This window comes from Aotus nancymaae, unplaced genomic scaffold (genome assembly GCF_030222135.1).
Source record: "Aotus nancymaae isolate 86718 unplaced genomic scaffold, 86718_ANA_hifiasm-v0.15.2.pri h1tg000014l, whole genome shotgun sequence".
NCBI lineage: Eukaryota > Metazoa > Chordata > Mammalia > Primates > Aotidae > Aotus > Aotus nancymaae.
The window spans coordinates 66321064-66336153 of NW_026988425.1; the positions used below are offsets into that span (position 1 = coordinate 66321064).

General features: G+C 38.5%; 1 protein-coding gene across 3 annotated transcripts in view; it reads left to right on the forward strand.

Moving 5' to 3' along the window:
• The window catches only part of ARHGEF28 (Rho guanine nucleotide exchange factor 28), a 257148-nt gene that overhangs the window by 228328 nt on the left and 13730 nt on the right, over positions 1-15090 (forward strand). The gene's annotated exons all lie outside the window — the stretch shown is intronic.

The window sequence follows — 15090 nt, forward strand, 5'->3', positions numbered from 1 at the left end:
CAGTATTTTTAGATGTGTGGGTTAAAATGATAATGTCCTCTTAAAAGTAAAGCAACTTGATATTTACTCTCCACTGCTGTGGACCCCAGTACATCCTGAAACACCTACATTGACACTCAGAAATAAAAGATAACCAACAGGGTTTATAGTAGGACTTCATTGTCTATTGGGGCAATTTCCGGTAATGTTAGTGAAATCTTCTGTACTGCTATTAAACACCCAAAATGAAACTGTTAACATCATTTGTCATTGTTAAAAAAAAAAAAAAAAGGTGTTGTCTCTCCATAAGTACCTCATAATAACACAATTTGCTAATCCCATTAAAGCATTTGCCAAGTATAAATGAAAGGCAGCTCGTGTTACCAGCTCCACATGAATCCGAATGATTTAAATCTATGTCTATTATAAATTGTTTTCTGTGGGATATGAGGTAGGGAATGAGAAGAACTTGAAACCTCTCTACTGAAAAACAGATGGTATGCAATAGAATAAACAAATGGCTGGCCACATGGATGTGAAATAAATCACCCACAGCAAAATGTTTCAGAAACATAAAACAAGCAGTAGTATAGAAGTCTTCAGAACTGGACACAGATTTGTTTCTATGCTTAATATATATTCTTAGTTTGGCAGTTGGAGGATAATTTTTCAGCAACAAAAAGGTTTGAAGGTATTTGGCTTCTCCCAATTCAAGAGTAATAATTCTGACACTGCTTACAAGTTGATTTACTACTGATCCAAAAGATGTTGATTCTTAGTAGTGGCTAATTCTTAGTCACTGTGGGAACATTCTTACTTCTTATCAGCATATAGGAGAGAATGAAATAGTTCTTAAAAGTATTGTTTCAAATATTCTTTAAATAAAAATATGAATAGTTCAGATTAAAAGGTCAAGCAAAATTTAGAAAATGTAACTTCTTTAATATATTATCTTGCAACTTTAGTACAGTAGAGAACACATTGCAGAATGCTTTTTCTAAGCACATGTTGCTTTGCTGTGTTGATTCGTTAACCTGCTATTTACAGTGCTTTGTATGCTTTTGTCAGCATGGTTTTACATACTGCCTTTGGTATAGTTCAGAAACTCAGTTTGAGTTAAACCACATTCAGCTTGTGTTTAAAAGAAGTATGTCTCTTTTGCTTTTTGTGTATCTCCCATCTTTTTCTATTGACTTGTGCTTCAAAGTAAAAACTTGTTAAACATTTGGCAGCATACTTGCAGTAGATAGAAAATGTACTAAGGAAATAAACAGTGATTATATACGAAACCAGTCTATCCACATGTAAGGAATTAGAGCCAAAGGAAATGCTGAGAAATGTACTTACGCTTAAGAAATTGTATGTCCAGAGTAGGCCAAGGACACTCAGGACATTAACAGGAGAGAGGAAAATCAACTTCAGCTTAAATCTCTCAGGAACATCCTGGTTTATATAAGTAGGGATTACATCAGAAATGCTGTGTGTACTGTTCACCACTGGAGTTTCACAACTAGTCAAAAAACCTTATTTATGTTTGTTTACTTCATGATAAGCGATTTCTGGAGGAGAGAAAAGAAAGTCAGAATAGGAGGTGATAAGAAAATGGAATGAAAATTGGATATATATACTTAAAAGAGCGGTCAAGTCTACATAAAATTATTTAAACTACTACAGAGGTTTCACAGCTTTTATCATTGACAGTAACACAAAGTCGGGCACTGGTGATGGCCTTAGCCAGGCTCCGTGGGTGCGTGCCACAATGATCTTGGGGGACAGTGACTGAGGGGGCCGGACAGGAAGAAGCAGGCTCCAGGGCGTGCTGGGTGGTGACAGTTGGATGTGCCAGAACCAAGGACCACACAGTGGTGTTGTCCCCCTTTCCGTGTTTTGCTACTGAATCTGGGTGAGTGGCCATCAGTGACCACTACTGAGGGTCTCTGTAGTTCACCATAATCTGGCTAACAAAATTTGCCTGCTATGTTGTGGCTGGTATTTTAGCTAAATGTGCACTTAACCATGATTTCATTCAGGCTTCAGTCACTCTCATTGTCAGACCATAAGGTCGGCTGTTTCAGGTAACACCTTAAAGAATGGTTTGCTCTTTTGCCTAGTCTGGTACTGTGGAAATATGATCAGCTCAGATCAGTGAAAGTGTGAATTTCTAGAACAGTAAGGCTGATGGAAAAATTGTATGTAAATAAAATTCTCCAATGTGTTTAGATACTACCTAAATAGGAATTTCTATTGGTTTGTTCAGTACAGCCTCAGCAGATATTTTTGTACTCTAATTGTGATTGGTTTCTGAATTGCTCTGCCCCCATTCTGGCCACCAATGATTGTGTGACACATCAAATTTCAGGCATTGTGCTAAGGTTTTACATAGAGAAACTCATAATACTCACGACAACCCACTGAGATGGTTCTGTCCTTTGAAAGGGGCAGCTGGGGTATGGAAAGGTTAAGTAACTTGTCCAGGTCACACAGCTAGTAAATGGCAGAGCCAGGAATTGAACCTGGGAAGATTGGCTCTAGAGCCCATGCTGTCAATCATTACACTGGAATATCTATTTTTTTAATTTAATTTAATTTCTTTTTTCTTATTTTTTTTTTTTGAGAAGGAGTCTTGCTCTGTCGCCCAGACTGGAGTGCAGTGGTGCCATCTTGGCTCACTGTATCCTCCACCTCCAGAGCTCAAGCGATTCTCCTGCCTTAGCCTCGTGAGTAGCTGTAATTACAGGCGCCCACCAACACACTTGGCTAATTTTTGTATTTTTAGTAGAGATGGAATTTTGCCAGGTTGGCCAGGCTGGTCTCGAACTCTTGACCTCAAGTGATCTACCCACCTCGGCCTCCCAAAGTGCTGGAATTGATTACAGGCTTGAGCCATCACACCTGGTCTAAATTCTTAGTTTTTAGAAAGTTGTTTTGAGTTGTACGTTTTTTTATTTTTTGAGACAGAGTCTTACTCTATTGCCCAGGCTGGGGTGCAGTGGCATGATTTTGGCTCACTGCAGCCTCCACCTCCTGGGTTCAAGTGGTTCCTCCCACTTCAGCCTCCCAGGTAGCTGGGACTACAGGTTTGCACTATGCTCAGCTTATTTTTGGATTTTTTTTTTTTTTTTTTTTTTATAGACACAGGGTTTCTCTATGCTGCCCAGGCTGGTCTTGAACTCCTGGATTTAAGCAATCAGCCTGCCTCAGCCTCTCAAAGTGCTGGGATTACAGGCATGAGCCACTGCACCCAGCCATGAGTTATACTTTTTAAAGAAGTTGGTTTAGATACAGAACTAATCTAATCCTTTTGTAATGCTTAGTGGGATGTTCATGATTAAGGGCCAGGTTTTTGTTTTTATTGTTCTTTTTTCCTCCCCTCCTTCCCTTTTTAATAGTAACATTTGGAAAATATTTCTAAATGTTTTGGATTGCTGTGGCCAACTCTTGCAAGAGGCCTGAGCATCTTCAGTATCATAAATACTCTTTAGCTTTGCTGTTTTCCCATAAGGCTCATTTTCTTAAAAATATGTTGTTTTTCTAATATTGCCTAATAATAACCCCATGTTATCCGTAAATATTTTTTAAGATAGCACTTTAAAGAACTTTACTTTCCAGTTTTGGAAGTTATTTCATGAACAAAATTCTTGGATGTTCGAACATTAAATCCAAATTGGTATTTTATTTGTAGTGGAAGAGGTGGTTGGTTTAAGAACTTTTTCTGCACTCCTTTGTGGGACACCAGCCAAGAATACAGAATATTTGAATTTCTTTAAACAATAGTCTCTGTGGGACAATTGCTATGTAATTGGCCTTATGAGATGCTCAATAGCATTACTCTGAAAGGCAAAAACGAAAAACAACAAAAAAAAACCAACATTTTATTCTTGTGACTTTTTTTCTCCTAGCTTTAACATTTTAGAACTATATATTGAATGCATCTATTATGTTGTTATTTGTCTTTTCCATTAGCAGGGAAAACATTTCATGGTATAAAAATCTGAAATCTTAATCTCGCTTGTCAGTTGTTTTTCTGTATACCTCAATATTTGCAGATTTCCCAAAAGTTCTCTTCAATTCAGTTAAAGCATTATGATTTTGTTATGCGTATGATAGAAGGTAAGTCAAGCCAAATTTTATGTTAATCATATAGATACTGGGGGAAAAAGTAACTTTATTAAGTTTGGGTTCTCAGAAAGTGCTTCCTTTTGTTACATATTAGAATTTGGTGCCCAGAAAACTATTTTCAAAATTCAAAGCATTGTATTTAGAATACCTCATCTTGTTATTATTTAAAAAACAAAACAAAACAAAAAGTGACAGCTGTGTTAAACTTTCAATGACACATTTTTTATGTAAGGCAAGAAAATGGAAAACTTCCAAATGAAAACCTGTGCCATAGTTAGCACTTAAATAACAGTTTTAAGAAGTGAGAGGATGATAATTTCTCATATTTTAAAATATTTCATAATTCAGAAATTGATGCCTTACTTGTATAATCTAAGTACCATAGGATAGGGTGCTTAGGCAACAGAAATTTATTTTTTTCAGTTCTGAAGGCTAGAAGTTAGAGATCAAGCTGTTTCCAGGATTGGTTTCTTCTGAGGTCTCTCTCCTTGGCTTGTAGATGAGATGGCCATCTTCTTCCTGTGTCTTCACCTGGTCTTCCCCCTGAGCCTGTCTGTGCCCTAATCTCTCTTTATAAGGATATCAGTGATTTGGATTAGGGCCCACTGTAGTGGCCTCATTTAACTTTGTTTTCTAAAACTCTGTCTCTAAATACATTCTGAGCTACTGGGGGTTAGGGCCTCAACATGTGAATTTTGGGGGGATACAATTCAGCTCTTAACAGGGGACAAAAATGATGATTTTTCTCCCTACTGTAATTTTAGGTGTCATGAAAGCCTTATTTTTTTAAAAAAAATAAGTTTAATATATATATTTATATAAAAATTTAAAAAATATATTTTTTAAATTAAAAGTATACACACACACACACACACACACACACACACACACATAATCAAGCCTAGTTCAACACATAGAAATTAAGGCAGGAAATATTGAATCCATTTTCTACTTAGTGAAACTAGAGCAGAAAATATTGAGTCTCTAGGTTCATTTACTACTTATAGTTTTATATCCAAGCCTAGGCCTTAACTAAGGGGTTTTGGGAATTGTGAGCACTCTCTGATTGGGAGAGACATTAGATGCATGTATTTTGGATTGCTTAAATGAAAACAAAGCTGAAGGATTGAGGACATTAATTGCAACATCAAATTATTATCCAGATATATATATGAGTTTAAAGAAATCAAAATGAGGAAATCATCTGGCAACTCTTTCTTCTAGAATCATGACTATTACGTTAGGTGATGTTTAAAGGAAACTATAATATTGCTTGCTCTTGGTAATCTGTATCTTGACAAAACTATAAAGTATTGGGCTCAAGGGCTTAATTTTAATCTTTCTCGTCGAGAAGTGGAGATGATTGACTTTAGCCTTCTGCAGATTTTATACCAGGAAAAGGAAACATGACATTTGCTTGTAGAGCCTGGTGAGCCAGGAGTGCTTACTGCCAACTTCCTGATTGCATATTTCTCTGGGGGCAGGTTGGCTATGTGAGCCAACTGGGCCAGGGCCATCCCGCCTCAGCACACAGAGCCTAAGACACAGCAAGAGCGCAAAACCAGCAGGTGGGTGGATTCAGAGGCAGCCAGCCAGCCATGAGGCTGCCTGTTCATCTCCACCCTGGGTTCCAGTTTAGCTTGAACAAGCTGCTGAAGTGTGGGAGTCCACATGGTATGAATGCTCCAGAGAACATCGGAGGTTAGGCCTGGCCCTGGTCATCCTTAGCTTTAAAAATGAAAAAATAATACACGCACATATATACACACACACACACATGTGGTCTGTGGGCTACATGTTTGATCTCTCTAGTATAGTGTGGCTTTACTCTCAAAGAGACTAGGGCTTGGGTTTGGAGGGGAAGTTTATATACCAAACATAACTGAAGGATGGGGCTTGCTGCCATCAGTCACAGTGACTGATGGGGCAATAACCTAGCCTCAGCAAAGGAAAGGAAGCATCACTCTCTCCATGTATCAGAATTTGGGGACTATCTCCTTCCCATCCAGGAATGTAGATTTTGTTTTTAAGGTTTGCTTAAAATGTGGAATGTTCAGCTGAGTACCACTGATTTATGTTTGCCTAAAAAGAACATGACCGTCTGTTTTAGGGGGTGACAAACTTTTCCTTAAAGGGTCATATAGTAAATATTTTAGTTTTTGCGAGCCATCAGATCTTTGTTACAACTAGTCAGCTCTGTCATTGTAGCTTGCAAAGCAGCCATAGACAATACATAGATAACGAGTTTAGCTGTGTTCCAGCAAACTTTATAAAAACAGGTGGCTATGGTTTGCCTACCCGAGAAGCTGGGTTCTAGACTTTCTTTTCCTCCACTTAAGTTGAGGAGTGACAATTATGCTCCTCCTTGTTTGGAATATTCACCTTTGGGTGAATTAATAGTGCAATATTATATGGTACTTCATGCCATTCAAAAGCAGATTTGAATTTACAATCATCTCATTTGTTCTTTTTAATGATTTTGTGAAATGATGATTACTGTCTCTGTTTTTCAAATAAGGCAACTTTTCTCCTTCATTTTTCGCTCAGTCTCTGAAAAGAAATTCAGAAAGACGTAGCTGAATATACTAGATGGAGTTCAAGGCCAGAGGCTTAAAACTTGGAGAAACCGTTCTCCCCAACTCCAGCTCCCCAAATCCTGTGATGGTGTTGGGGAGGGCCACTCTCTGACTATGCAGTTAATGAGAAGTAAGATACATGGATGGGAATTTGTTGCTAGAATCATGATACCCATAGCTGACTATGCATCAGAGTTTCCTGCAGCAAACAAACAAAAATACAGATTCCTCTCTTCAGAGATCATGATTTGAATCAGCAAACAAACAAACAAAAATACAGATTCCTCTGTTCAGAGATTGTGATTCAAATCAGCCTGCAAACTTGTGTATCTAACCTTCTTCTTAGTTGATTCTGAAGCAGCCAGCCTGACACATGTGCCTGGATTGCTGGCCCACAATACTGGACTTGATAGAAGAGGACTTCGGTTCAAACCCTGACTCTGGCTCCTACTGCTGTGTGATCCCTAAGTCTTAGTTTCCCCATCTGTACAAATGGGAAGGAAGTGTTAACAGAATTATTTTTTTAAAAATGCCTGGCATGTTCTGCGGATCCAGTGAGCATCAGCTTCCTTCCCACATTCTGGAAATAATTTGTTCTGATTTTGGTTCCAGGGTTGCCTGTAGCAAAAAGTGTTTCCTAAATGTTATTAGAAAGCCAATAGTTTAAAATATGATAAAATAATTAGCTGTAAATTGGGAAATTTCTTACTCAGATTGGAAATACATTAGGATAAAAAGGGTAACTATCTTTCTATATCAATCTTAGAGGAGGTGTTTGTCAGTGGGTCACCAGAATTGTCCTGGGGGTGAATCTTGATAGCACAGCATTTTGCTGCTTCTTTTTGTTCCTCTCTCTACTGGAACAAGTTACGTAAGTCAACCACGTTTTTAGAACCAGATATAAACACCCAAATGTAAGATACTCTTGACAACAAGACTAAAAATCACCTCCATTTGGGATGGAAAGTTTCCTTATCTACAGATCATCCAACACTTGTTGGTTGCATTATGTAAATATACTCCCAGAAAGACTTCTAATTGTACTTTGGTTTCCGGAGTGGGCTCTCCTACTAGAAAGAAAACATTGAAAGCAGTCTACAGGAATATTCTGGTGTAAACTATTTGTCATTTTCAGTCCAAAAATTCTGTTCTAGTTTACCACCTTAATCTCTTTTTGAGTTTGGTTATCCCAAATCAATTTGTACTTGTTATTTCTGGATAAACTGGTGAAAGTCATGGTTCAGAATCACCAGAAAGCTTCTCTTGTTAGCGCTTATAATTTGAATTATGTGTGTAATAATTTATGTAATATCCGTCCCACTAGAGAGGAAGCTTCATGTGGGTAAAGCATTTCATATTTCTCTCTTATTAATTGCTCTAAGTGTGATAGAGCAATTAATAAGAGAGAAATATGAAATGGTATGTGATGAAGATTTGATAAACATTTATGAAATGAATGGAGGAGTCAAGGTCCACACTCTGTAGCAGAAATGAAAGCAGCCAAAGCCACACAGTTAACTCTTTACTGAGGCACTGAAAGAAGTTGAGGTATCACAGAAATTGTGTGTGTGATGGTGGTTAACACAGGCAGGATAGATGAGTGTCTCCAGCTAGCTAACTGGATTGAGTATATGTTTAAAACTTTTTGTAATATGGGTATATGTTAGATAGCATTCTTAAAATGTCGGGATAACTGTAAGATTGTTTGCCTTTAATATCTTACTAGATTCCTGGTGGTAGACTTAAAAAATTATGAACTTTTCTTCCTCCACATTGATAAATTTATTCCAATAAATTTATACATATTTATACATACAGTACAATAGTACTGTATGTATCAGTCTGATATAGGTACTTTTTGTTCGATTCTAGAGTGCATCCCTTTTATTTTACTTTTAGTTCTGGGATACATGTACAGAACGTGCAAGTTTGTTACATAGGTATACATGTGCCATGGTGGATTGCTGTGCCTATCAGCCTGTTATCTAGGTTTTAAGCCCCTCAGGCATTAGGTATTTGCCCTAATGGAGAGCATCTCTTTATATGAGTTATTTTTCCTTTAGAACATTGTACATATAGCCCCCATATGGCCATGCATAGGAAATGAGAACTTAAAAAGTTAAAATGTGTTTCCCATAAAAGTTTTATGGTAGCCTGAGCTTTAGAAATGAATCCACTGCTGTCATTGTAGGAAGATGACACATTTACTATTTAATTGTTATTTCAATAACAATTAGTCAGCCTATCTGTTTACTGGGGTATTTCTTTAACCGTAAAGTAACTTAAATACCACAAAATTAAGCATGGGTGGCTAGCTCAACATCAATGACTTTCTTAAACTCTTTTATCTTCTGATGAATCCTACTTAGATTCACCTCCCCAGGCAGAACAATTCATATTTATGTAGTGAAATATGCTCCTAGAGCGTGAACCAATTTCCCTGGCGTGGCCTTCTACTTATCAGCCTTAAAACATTGCCTGAAACATCACATACTTATTACAGCAAACTTAAAATGAAGTGTGGTGGCATTTTAGGAAATAGATCCCTTTGCTTTACCCCAGACTAGCTGACTGAAACATACTTGTGTTCTGAATGGGTCACTTTTCAGACACAGCTGGTAAGGAGAGAGTTGTTCTGCTCATACCTTGGGCCAGTTGATAAATAAGCCTGGACCTTAGTTTTGATCCGTGGAGATGTTAATTTGCCACGATAAATCACTGTTGAGTTTCCTTGGATAAGGGGCCAGAGTATCCATTCTGTTTCTGGATAAGATACTAATTCAATTTAATTTGAAATGTTAATGCTTGAAGATTTACCTAAGGAAAAATGTAGGCTTCCAAAGGGTTGTAGTTATGCAGGATAGGTTTCTGAGCCTTTTGCTGAACAATTTCATAGTAAGGCTGTTCAAAATTTAATTATTTTCATGGTGACTCTTTTCCATAGCTCTCTTTGTACAAATTTTGTTACACTATGGCTTTTTCTTCCTATAGCATAATGTGCTGGATGTTTGTATTAAATATAGAATATTTGGATCATCCACTAGAAATTCGGGAGACTCTGCCTCTCTGATGAATTAAGGCTGTTTTTAAGGAATGGCGCTGTAAGGCTTTGGAAGAAACGTTACAAGCAAAACATTGGCACAGTTTTAATTTTATTTAATGACCTGCTTCGTACCAGTGATCTTGGCATCCTGTGCAGTGATTTGCAATCAATTAATCACGCAGAATGTTGTAACGCTGCAATAAGGGCATTGCGCTCTAAGAGTTTCATAAGTCCACCAGAAACAAAAAACAGGAATTGCATGCTCAAAGACTTCTTCATGCAAAACCCCAAGTGAGAAGGTGATTTTATGTTTTGTTTTCTAAGGTGTCCTCCGAAGCCTTAAGACTTTCTTGTGGATTCTGAGTTTTGAAGTTCCCATTTCTCAAAGACTATTTGGCCCTTTACTGGGCTGTCAATATAGGAGTCTATTAAGTTTTAGCCTTATTCAGTTTAGTCACTATCATTGAGATGGGGAATTCTTGATTCTGAATTATGGAGAGAAGCCCATGGTTTTGTGTTTCCCTCTGAATTTAGGGCAATCATTTTCAACTGCAAGAGGCCATATTTTGGGGAGTCTTTATAGGAATGATTCAGAAAGGAGGCATGTTTCCATCCTGGGAATACACTGACATTTGCTAGAGGCAGATGGCAGAAGATAGGATAATGTGACATCAGAAGTCAAGGAGACTTCACATACTTGGCTTTGCCAAAAGCTTCTGGAATCTGCGTGTTCAAGATATCAAGCTATGTGTGCTTGTCATTTCAGATGTGCCCTTGCAGTTAACTGTTTAGCTATGATGGATTTTTTTTTTCTAATTTTAGCATAGTAAATATACAACTATTAAACATTCTTAAAATTATATAAGCCTAAACCCTTGGATGTGTGAATATTGTGTTGTCTTTATTCATTTTCATATGGTTCTGTTTTTGGAATGTTCTTATATCAAGAACATGGAAGTTTCATATAAATTCCGTCTGACTAAAATTGAACCCTCTTTAAAGAAACTAAAGGTTTTCAAAGCTGTTTTACTTCCAGTGAGTAGTTTAAATTTCTAGTTCATGATGGATTTATTCCTATCAAAAAGTTGTACTATTTTTGATTACTTGTTAATGTATCCAGATTGGCATGTTAGACACAAGTAGAGCACATCCTATATTTTTAGATGCTTGATGCTTCTGTTCAGCATAAGCCCTAAAAAAAATACCAAGTTTTGCAAATGCAAAGTACTTTTCATTGGCATGGAAATTGGAGGAAAAAAACACAATGAATATTTTGGCCAAAATGTGATGGTCTGTTAGTCAGCATCTGGTAATGAGGCCATATTTTGCATTCAGGCTCCAGTTTGAGAAAGTGCAGTTCCACAATGATGTCTCCCCTGGGACTGTGGGACTGGAACCACATCCACTTTGAAAGGTAATACTGCAAGGGGGGTGGGTTAGCCTTACTTTTAGGGTACTCCACTCAACTACCTACATAGTTTGGGTTTTCAAATGTTTTAGTTTATGCTAAACAGGCAGTCTGAGATAAAGCATGGTAAAAAAAAAAATCAAATACTAAATTTGTCTTTATGAGCTTCCTTTCTCTACTCAGCTGGCTGTGAGTCCATCACCTTCATGAACATGGGGCAAAAAGCCTAAATCTGAACTGTGTTGGCTGGAAGCAAAATACTGGGAAAAATCACATCAAAGTATGCTACTGGTAGAAGTTATCATTGGTCTGGGCAAGAATACGGAGGGTTTTTGGTTTTTTTCAAATGCTGTTGCCAGTAAATTAAAATATTTTCTCTTTGTATTTGTCAGGTAAGAAATATAGATATATAGATAAGATGAATATATTTGTCAGGTTTAATCTCTTGCCTACTATGATAGCCAGTCCCTTCACCCCCTCTAGTATAGGATAGTCACACAAATTCTTCTTTGTATAAATTAAGGTGGGCTTAAAGGTAAACCATCGATCTTCTCAAACAAACTTATAGGACTTCTAATGGTGACAATTTTCAGTTTCTTTAGAGAGACTATTGGCTAACTTCGAGGATGTATGGTTCAGGGAAGTTTTAGAAAATACGTTGCATGAAGGGATAATTAAATGACTGAGTTAACACTAACCCAGGAAAAAACACTAGGGTTGAAACAAATCCTAGTTTCTTCTGGTCAAAAATGATGTTGCTTAGCAATAGATTCTAAAATGCTTTATCCAGTTTATTTTTTGAGACATAATTTACATAGAGTGAAATGCTTAGCAATATCATTTTTGACCAGAATGACCAAGAACTGAATCAGACCAGACATGTTCCTGTAAGGAACTGCCATTCAAATATGGAAAAGTAATGAATCCAACCCCTATTGCCTGCAGCCAAATTTCAGCAAAAATCGAGTAAAAAACACACTTTTTTAATGTAATGAGCCTTATGTACATTTATTGGTACTTCACTATTAAGTAAGGGATTTGAGTGAATAAAAGAATGGATGAACCCATCAAGTGTACTTCATTTATATTGAAGGAGGTTATATTTTGTCAATGGAGATGACAGGCTGGCATAGTGATTAAGATGAAGGCTTGGGAATCATGCCTGGGTTCAGATTCCAACTCCATCACTTATTATCTGTGAATTTTTTTTTTTTTTTTGAGATGGAGTCTCTGTCTGTCACCCAGGCTGGAGTGCAGTGGTGCGATCTCGGCTCACTGCAACCTCCGCCTCCCGGGTTCAAACGATTCTTCTGCTTCAGCCTCCTGAATAGCTGGGACTACAGGTGCATGCCACCACGCCCAGCTAATTTTTGTATTTTTAGTAGAGACGGGGTTTCACCATAGTGACCAGGCTGGTCTCAAACTCCTGACCTTGTGATCCACCTGCCTCGGCCTCCCAAAGTGCTGGGATTACATGCATGAACCATGGCGCCTGGCCTATTTGTGAATTTTTAAGCAGGTGTTTAAACTTACTTCGTGTCTGTTTTCTCATCTCTACAGTTGGATTTCTGATAGTATCTGCTTTGGAGGTGGTATGATGATTACATAAAACAATACGTGTACAACTCTTAGACCTTTGTGAGCACTTAATAAACACTGTTATCCCTGTTACTATTATATCTTGTGGTGAGAAAGGAGTACATATTAGGAAGTGCATTTGGTGCATTCGAGCCGCTGGGCTTCTTCTAAAATGGTTGCTCTGGTGACCAGAGAGGCTTGGTATGCCTCATGTGGGTATCACATGAATCAGCACATCTCAAAAATCATTCCACAATTTGACTGGCTATTAGTATTAGGTATTGAATAAGAATTCACCATAATCAAATAATATTGAGAAATGCTGATTGTGGGACCTCACACCTTTTTCCAAACTTCTATTTTGCTCCTGTGCACTGTGAATCTGCAGGAGTGGCCCTTCCCAAGCCCTTTTAACCACAGCATTCCCCTTTGGAGCCCAGCATCTTGCAGGACTACTTATTCCTTGAAACACACTTTGGGAAAAACACTGATGTCAGGGGATGTTGAAATAAACTCATTGCATGTGGCACACCCTTCAAATACATCTTTTCTCCCTGGGGAACAGTTGAAATTCAAATGACATATCCTAGCATGATTTACCACATGGATTGTGTTTTGAAACCCAAATCTAACACAATGAATTTCAGATAGAGCTTTGTTTAGCCCCCAGGCCAGTATTTGGTCCCGTTGGTATCCAGACCTCTTAGGGCTTTTCTGCATCGGCTTTCCAGGGCTTATTCAAACCCTCCATGCGCTGAATTCCCTCACTCTTTATGAGGCACAAGAGTCAATGTGCTTGCACCTCGATCTCTCAGCTCATGCTGTTCTCTCCTTTCTCATCCTGCGTTCCAACCATAGGAAGTTCTGTCCGTTGTGTGGAAGGCTATGCCCCCTGCATCTCCAGCCTTTTGTACATCCGTTTCCTCTGTCGAGAATATTCTCTCCTCCACCTTTCACTCTCAATCTGACAACCTCCCTACTCATCTTTCAAGACGTGGCTCCAGAGCCATGTGCTTCCACAGTATTTGCTTACTTGTTTGCTCTATGCAGTTTATTTATTGAGATGTAATTTACATAGAGTGAAATGCTCAGATATGGTCTACTGTCCATTCAGTTTTGTGGGAAGAATATCAAGGCACAGAGCACTCTGTCAACCTACAAAATTCCCTTATGCCTCTTTCCAGTCAAGCCCTCCCCTTCAAAGCGGCGACTCCTGCAATCCATCACCACGGGTGAATTTCGCTGATTGTAGAATGGAATGGAATGGAACACTCTGTACCTTTTGGTGTTCAGCTTTTTTCACTCAGCATATTATTTTTGAGAGGCAACCATGTTGTTGCATGAGTCCATAGTTGGTTCTCTTGTGTTATGTTCCTCGATGAATATCCCAAAGTTTACGTATCCCTTCCTTGTTGATGGATATCTGGCTTATTTCTAATTTTTGGCCAGTCTGAATAAAGCTGCTGCGAACATTCTTGTACAGGCTTTTGTGAATTATGTTTTTATTTCTTTTGGATTAATACTTAGGAATAGGAATGCTACTGGATAGGTATCTGTTTTACTTTCAAGGAACTGTGCAACAGCTTTACACTGTGAAACAGTGATTGTCCTGACTACAAACCTCCAGGGTTCTGAGACCAGGTTTTGTTCAATGTGATTTTCCTGGTGTCCAGCCCAGGGCAGGGCACAAGCTAGACACTCAGTGTTTATTGACGAATGAGTGGATAAGAAACTCAAGTCAGTTTTCATTCTGAGATCCCCACTATTAACCGAAAAAACATGAGTTCTTTGTCCATCAAGGAGATGGAAATTTGATTGGCTAAATGTGGGCTGATTATAGGCAGGCAAAAAACAAGAGAGACATAGCCTCCTTCTTACTCTGCCCTTGGACTTTCCTCTCTCATTTCAAGGTGGCAGTATATTCAGATGAAATCAGGTGTGCAAGTTGACACAGGCCATAGAAGGGTCCTGACCACCAGTTGTAGCTGAGCTCACCTCCTGCAGATATATCTCCCAACACTCCCATTCAAGACCCTCCCAAACCTTCTTTTTCATCCCCCCTACCCTTTGGTTGACCTCCACAGATCCATGTTTCAGCCAAAGTTAACAACTCGCCCTTCTTTGTGACATCTTGCATTCTCTCCCCTTGCAATGGCTGCAGACGCCACCTGGAAGCCTCCCACGTGCGGCCACAGCCATCTCTTCCTGTTCACACCCGGGCAGCCTTCAAGGCTCAGTTTGTGTGCTTTCTCCTCTCCAAAGCCTGCCTTGGCCACCACATCTGGACGCGTGCTCTCTTTGGAGGGTCTTTGAGATGGTGTCCACCTGTGGACAATATTCATTAGCTACTTAGCAGGATATCCTGGCCTTATTCTACTTGTCTGTGT